Source organism: Eumetopias jubatus, unplaced genomic scaffold, assembly GCF_037043125.1.
Source record: "Eumetopias jubatus isolate StellerSeaLion01/CBP00866 unplaced genomic scaffold, mEumJub1_p1.0 scaffold_13, whole genome shotgun sequence".
Classification (NCBI taxonomy): domain Eukaryota; kingdom Metazoa; phylum Chordata; class Mammalia; order Carnivora; family Otariidae; genus Eumetopias; species Eumetopias jubatus.
Window position 1 is genome coordinate 11,798,025 of NW_028274819.1, and position 6,485 is coordinate 11,804,509.

The 6,485-nt window shown below is 46.8% G+C and overlaps 2 non-coding genes and 1 pseudogene across 2 annotated transcripts; all 3 read left to right on the forward strand.

Annotated features, from left to right (window-relative positions):
- Positions 1 to 680: 680 nt before the first annotated feature.
- Positions 681 to 1,270, forward strand: LOC148162605 (U6 snRNA-associated Sm-like protein LSm3 pseudogene; annotated as a pseudogene).
- A 1,664-nt stretch (positions 1,271 to 2,934) lies between these two features.
- TRNAF-GAA (transfer RNA phenylalanine (anticodon GAA)) lies at positions 2,935 to 3,007 on the forward strand. Its single transcript has one exon. It is a non-coding gene; the product is annotated as a tRNA-Phe (tRNA).
- A 3,405-nt stretch (positions 3,008 to 6,412) lies between these two features.
- On the forward strand, positions 6,413 to 6,485 carry TRNAK-UUU (transfer RNA lysine (anticodon UUU)). The gene has a single exon. It is a non-coding gene; the product is annotated as a tRNA-Lys (tRNA).

Sequence of the window (6,485 nt, forward strand, 5' to 3'; positions counted from 1 at the left end):
CTCAGGCCTTCCTCCCTACAAGCTTTTCAGTTCACACGGATCCCTCAGGGGAAGGAGGAAGGGTGGCCTCAGGAGGCATCTTTAAAGGCAAGAACTAAAGAGCTCGAATCTTCTATAAAAAGCCTGGCAGAGGTCACATTTGAGTTTAATCAGGTGATTTTAAAAGTTAGTAAAGAACCAGTTGGCCCTGAGATATGGCTTTCTCTCTCTCTCTCTCTTTTCTTCCCTCTGTCTCTCTCTCCTTTCTCTCAACATTGACTCCAGTCTGTTATGTAACATACATTAGGGATATAAATGACAAGAAAGAGCTCTGATAAGCAGGCAATTACAGCCTGGTTTGATAAATGGCGTGAAAGCACTGGAGGGGGCCACCAGCCTATGGGGAGTGGGGAGGGACAGGAAAGAGGCATGTCAGAGAAGGCTTCTAGAACTAGGAGAACATATCTGAGTTGAGAGTTGCAGGCTTAATAGGGGTTAAGGAAGGGCAGAGTAGAGAAAGCAGCATGGACAAAGATGAAGAGCAAAGTCTAGGAAAGCATCCTGAGTTTGGATGGCTGTATGAATTGCTAGATAGAATTCAGAGTCAAGGAAAGAACACTGATACCGTGCTGGAGAGAGCAAGGACCCAATTTATGGAAGTCTATATACCATATAAAGATAGAAGTCTTGGGTTTGGAAACATGGTGGACGACGAGGACCTGCAGCAAACTACCAACACCATAGAAGAGCTGCTGGATCTCATCAGGCTCAGCCTGGACGAGCGAGTTTTTTTTTTAAGATTTTATTTATTTATTTGACAGAGAGAGACAGCGAGAGAGGGAACACGAGCAGGGTGAGTGGGAGAGGGAGAAGAAGCCTTCCCACTGAGCAGGGAGCCCGATGTGGGGCTCGATCCCAGGACCCTGGGATTGAGCCCGATGTGGGGCTCGATGTGGGGCTCGATGTGGGGCTCGATTCCAGGACCCTGGGATCATGACCTGAGCCGAAGGCAGACGCTTAACGACTGAGCCACCCAGGCGCCCCTGGATGAGCAAATTTAAGTGAAAATGAGAAATGGACAGAAAGCTTTGAGGCAGATTGCATGCTCATCATCAGCATTTAAATATGATATTGGGAGATGTGGAAGAAACTGTGACTAGTATTGACTAGTATAGAAATTGATGAGGAAACATATGAACAGATATATAAATCCACAAAATGGAATATTCCGATACCTTTTGTCTGGGGAGATGGTGTTGTACTAGTTGCCCCTCCATTGAGACTTGACTGAAACAAAGAATTTATCGTGTAGGGAATATAGGAGATTTTGTATGATTGCCTCTTTAAATGTAGAAGACATTCAAAAGAGAAACCTGCATAAATTTTGATATTAAGAAATGACCATAAAAAAAAAAAAGAAATGACCATGGATGCTTCCACTCCTGAAATGAGTTGATTTGCAGGTAATTCAAAAATTCCCCCACCTTTTTTTTTTTTAAGATTTTATTCATTCGTCAGAGAGAGAGAGAGAGAGAGAGCACAAACGGGGGGGAGCGGTGGGCAGAGGAGAAGCAGGCTCCCCGCTGAGCAAGGAGCCCGATACAGGACTTAATCCCTGGACCCTGGGATCATGACCCCAACTCAATCCCTGGACCCTGGGATCATGACCGAAGCTGAGGGCAGACACTTAACTGACTGAGCCCCCACCCTGGCATTGCAGATAACTCAAAAATTCTTAAGCTAAAGGGCATTTAATTTTTTCCCCCAACCCTTTCAATAAATATAATCACCAAAATGAAGAACTTTTTTCAGGAATTGATTTGTTCTGTTGTTTTCTCAGACAATTTCTGATTTTTTTCCTTTAAATTAAATTTGATGTTTCCTTTTTTGATTAAAAAAAAAAAGATAGAAGTCTTGGTTTTTGCTCTCAAGTAGGGAGCCCGTGAAGGATTTTTAAGCAGGGTGATGGGTTCCAGTGTGGATTTACAGGTAGGAAGATCAGTGAAGAGGTTGGGGAAGAATGTAAGAATGAAGAAAAGTGGAGGGATTCCAGAAATACTGAACTGGAATGAACAGCACTTGGGTCTGATTATAGGTGGAGGGCAGAAGGAGGGAGGGAGGAAACTGTTTTTCTGCCTTGGGAAACTTAGATGGAAGGTGGTAGTAAGTTTAGAGGGAAAGACAGGTTCATTTTTGAACATTCTGAGCTGGCCATTCCCGTGAAGAGGTTGAGTAAGCAATTTAAAACATGGGTCTCTTGGTGATAGCTACATTTTTGTGAGACTCAGGAATGGAATGCTGAGAGTGGCTGTACATTATATTCACCTGGTCAGTTTACAAAATACACAATCCTGACCCCCATCTGCAGAGATTCTGATTAAATTAGGGCTGGGGCTAGTTCAATTGTATACGTGTGAATGCAGGAGATGCAAAATAATGAAATAGGAGGAGGAGGTCCTATTAAGGGGATATTATTAAAGCAGAGCTTGCTTCTCAGACTTTGGGAGAGATCTCAGTCAATTCCACTTTTTGACAGTGTCTATTTGAAAGTTTAAAAATGCCAAGGTGGGGTTACAAAAATTGAGGTATGTTTCAAAGATTGAGGTTTAGCAGAACAGTGCTTTTAACATACAGATACAGGGGCTCCATGCACAGCACACCTCCTGGAGGTAAGATTGCAAAGTCTTTTGACTTTGACATGTGAAGCCTTTTACAAATGGCCTTCCTGTTCAGTTCCATACATTTCCATACATTCCATACATACATTTCTTGCGTCCAAACAACTGAGAAAAGTAAAATTATTTGTCATTTTTGGTTTATAAACAGGGGCTTGGCTTTATCGCCCCTGTAATATTTGCTAAATGCTTACCCGCAGCTGAGCTCATCCTGACCTCTTGCTACAACCAACCAAATACTATTTCATTACGGAAATACAAAAAGCACTTTTTACAAGCTGCCGAGATAGCTCAGTTGGGAGAGCGTTAGACTGAAGATCTAAAGGTCCCTGGTTCGATCCCGGGTTTCGGCAGTGGTTTTAGATAGCGCCGAAGAATTCTAGCTTGGCACGGTCGCGTGCTTGGGGTGTTCGCGAAAGCACCGATCTCCTCACTTTTACCTCTCCGTGAGGGAGGACACTGAAAACAGAAAAAGGGATTTATGTCTTTGCTTTTCAATTGCTCAGGATAAAGGCAGGCTCCCTTCCCTGACCTTGGGTCTGCCTGAGACCACGCTCTCCCTACGCACGGGGCGCCGCTCACTTGCTTCGGAATCACTCCAGCTCTCTCTCTTCTTTCCAGTTCCCCGCGACGTTCCAGGAGCTGGGAACTTTCTCCGCGGGTCGGAGGCACTAGCGCACCCGGGCTCCGCCGGGGATTTGGCAGCCATTCAGCCGCCACGTGCGGAGGGCAGGTCCGGGCGCGCAGGGGCTCGGTGGGGATCGCGGACAGCCCCGGCCCCCCTCGGCCAGAGAATCCCTCTGTTTCGGTTTGGTCCAGCTGGCTTAACAATAAGGACCTAGAACACCTTTTGGTGGTGGTGGTGGTGGTGGTGGTGGTGGTGGTGGTGATGGTGGTGAGTATGGGAAAGCCCTCTCTGGTTCATGTCTACACCGGGGTTACCAAATCAAACACAGGACGCCCAATTAAATTTGAATTTCAAAGAAACAACGAATTTTTTTTTTTTAGTATAAGTATGTCCCAAATATTGCGTGGACCATACAAAGTACACACTCGTTGTTTCTCAGAAATTTAAATTTAACTGAATTGGTATTTGCCAAATCGCAAACCACTATTGTACCTCATGTATACATACATACGCTCTGAACTCGATGCACCCCCTGCCCCACCGGCCCCAGTAAATATACTGAGAAACAACAGTCAGGGCGATCCGGGTTTCAGAACAGACTGGTAGTTTCTTATTCTCAACATCTCGCCACGTACAAATGCGTTTGCGTCCATCACCACCCAAGCCGGCGGTGGCAGAGATCCCCAGGAAACACGCCTCAGAGAATCGGCCATCCTACCTGGCCGGGGCTTCCAGAGCCGTTTACACTGGTCTGGGATGGGGGTGGGGGGAGGGAAATTTGGAGGCTCTGGGCTGGATCCTAACACTAGTAGTAGTAGTAACAATAATAATAAGTATTGTTATTATATAATATATATTATGCTATATACAACATATAATGAGTATTATAATAATAATTATAATACTTACATATTACATATATGTAACATATATATGCAATATATATTATGTAATATATATAATATAATAATATATAATAATACACTTATCATTACTTGTTAAGATGATGAATAATAATACTTATACTTATTGATGATATTACACTTGTTAAGATGATGAATAACAATAATACTTATTATTACTTATTAAGATGATGAGTCACTCTCTCAAGTCAGTGCAATGGAACAACACACACTTAGCGATGCCTTCTTTTTGGCTGGACACCAGGTTGGGACATGGGGAGAGAGAATGGAGACTCAGTCCTCACCTCCTAAAAATCCTAGGTGTGGTGAAAGGCAAAATGGAGAAGTATTGCTTTGGGACCTATTTATATACGTCCTCCCCTTTCTGTTCATCTGTGCCGATACACTAGCTGATGAGGGGCTTCGTCCCCCCGAAACTTTGGTTCTTGGGTGGAAGGATGCATTTTGATGAGGGACTCTCGAAATCTAATGATGGTCAAAAGGAAGGAAAACAAAATGATGTACTAATAAATTGAGCAGTTCAAAGTTTGCATGATGTATGTCAGCATGTGCGACAGGGAATTTTATAGGTCACCTCGGCTAGGCTGTGGTGTGGTGGCCGGTTGTTTAGTCAAACACCAGTCTAGGTGCTGCTGTGAAGGTGTTCAGATGTGATGAACATGTAGATCAGTAGACTTTGAGTAAAGCAGATTATCCTCTGTAATGTGGCTGGGCCTCATCCAATCATCTGAAGGTTTAAGAGCAAAGACTGGGGTTTCCTGATGAAGGAACTCTGTTCAAGATGGTAAACAGAAAACCTGACTAGGTCTCCAGCTTGCTGCGTCGCTGAAGTTGGACTCAAGACCGTAACACCAACACTTACCCGAATTTCCAGTCTGTTGGCCTACCCAATAGACTTTAAACTTGCCAACCCCCCCATAACTGGGCACCAATTTCTTAAAATCTCTCTCTCTCTCTCTCAATGTTGGGACTTCCCAGTTTCCAGCCTGAAGAGAAAAGGGAGAATCCCCACGGTAAGTACTTGGGATCCAAGCAAGAAATGCGAAGATAGGGTGTCTCTGCCTGAATTACCACCATTGTTGCCCACATGGCATACACCTACTCAGTTTTAATGTCTTTTTTTCTCTGCCAGGTTCTATTCTACCTGCCTTCTGGTTGTCCGTCTGCGTTACCAAAGCACTCGTATTTTCCTCTATTAAAGCATTGATTAGGAGGTTCTCAAAGATTTACTGCCTGCATGCTTGCCTTCTGGACCACAGTGCAGGGGAGGTGAAGACCAGGGATGGTGCCGGTCACCGGGAGATACCTGCATCCTTCCACCCAAGAACTCAAGAACCTTGAGTTCTCAAAGGTGCTTGGGACGGGCGAGGGGGAGAAAGGGAGGTGGTACGCCTGTTCGAGGGAACAGCATGGGTAAAGGCCCAGAAAACCGAAAGACAGCAGGGCATCTGTAATATGCAAATAGTGGCGTGTGCCGCCGAGAGGTGGGGAGAGGTGGGGAGAGGCTCCTTCGCCCGCGCAGGGCGGCGGGAGCGCGCGTGCGGCGAGGCCCGGCTAGTGGGGGCGGGGCGGGGAGCGGGGAGGGAGGGGCGGGGAGCGGGGAGGGAGGGGCGGGGAGCGGGGAGGGAGGGGCGGGGAGCGGGGAGGGAGGGGCGGGGAGCGGGGAGGGAGGGGCGGGGGCGTGCTCTCCAGGCCCAGACCCAGGTCCGAGGCGGCTGCTAGCGCTTCTGGCCGGAGCCCACGTCGTCCCTTTTAGTTAATGCGCTTCGCGCTTCTTTTGAGGTGGGCGCCTGAGATGGGGACCAAACTGCGAAGTGGTGTTTCTCGGAAGAAGGGGGCACCTGCTACTTTTAACATTGAACTGTGATCTCCGACCCCCGTGCTCTTTGCTTTTAGGGCGAAGATACGCGTGGGGGGGGGGTACGGGGGGACAATGAATAAATGGCTTCTCGGCTTGTCTCAGGCTTTTGCAGAACTCGATTCATGTTCGCCAAGGAGTTTCTAAATAAAAAGGGGTGCGTTTTATTTAAGAAATCTGCATGTAGCTGTCAAAGAATGACCTGACACCTTTCCGGCGGGGCCGGTGGGTGGGAATTGGGCTGAATCACAGTCAGAGGAGTCCCGAAGTTCCTGCAGCTTGGTGCTGTTAGCTCAGAGCCCAAACGATAACAGGGCCTTCAGCCGCCAGAGGGAGAACTTTGCTGTGAGCCCGGATAGCTCAGTCGGTAGAGCATCAGACTTTTAATCTGAGGGTCCAGGGTTCAAGTCCCTGTTCGGGCG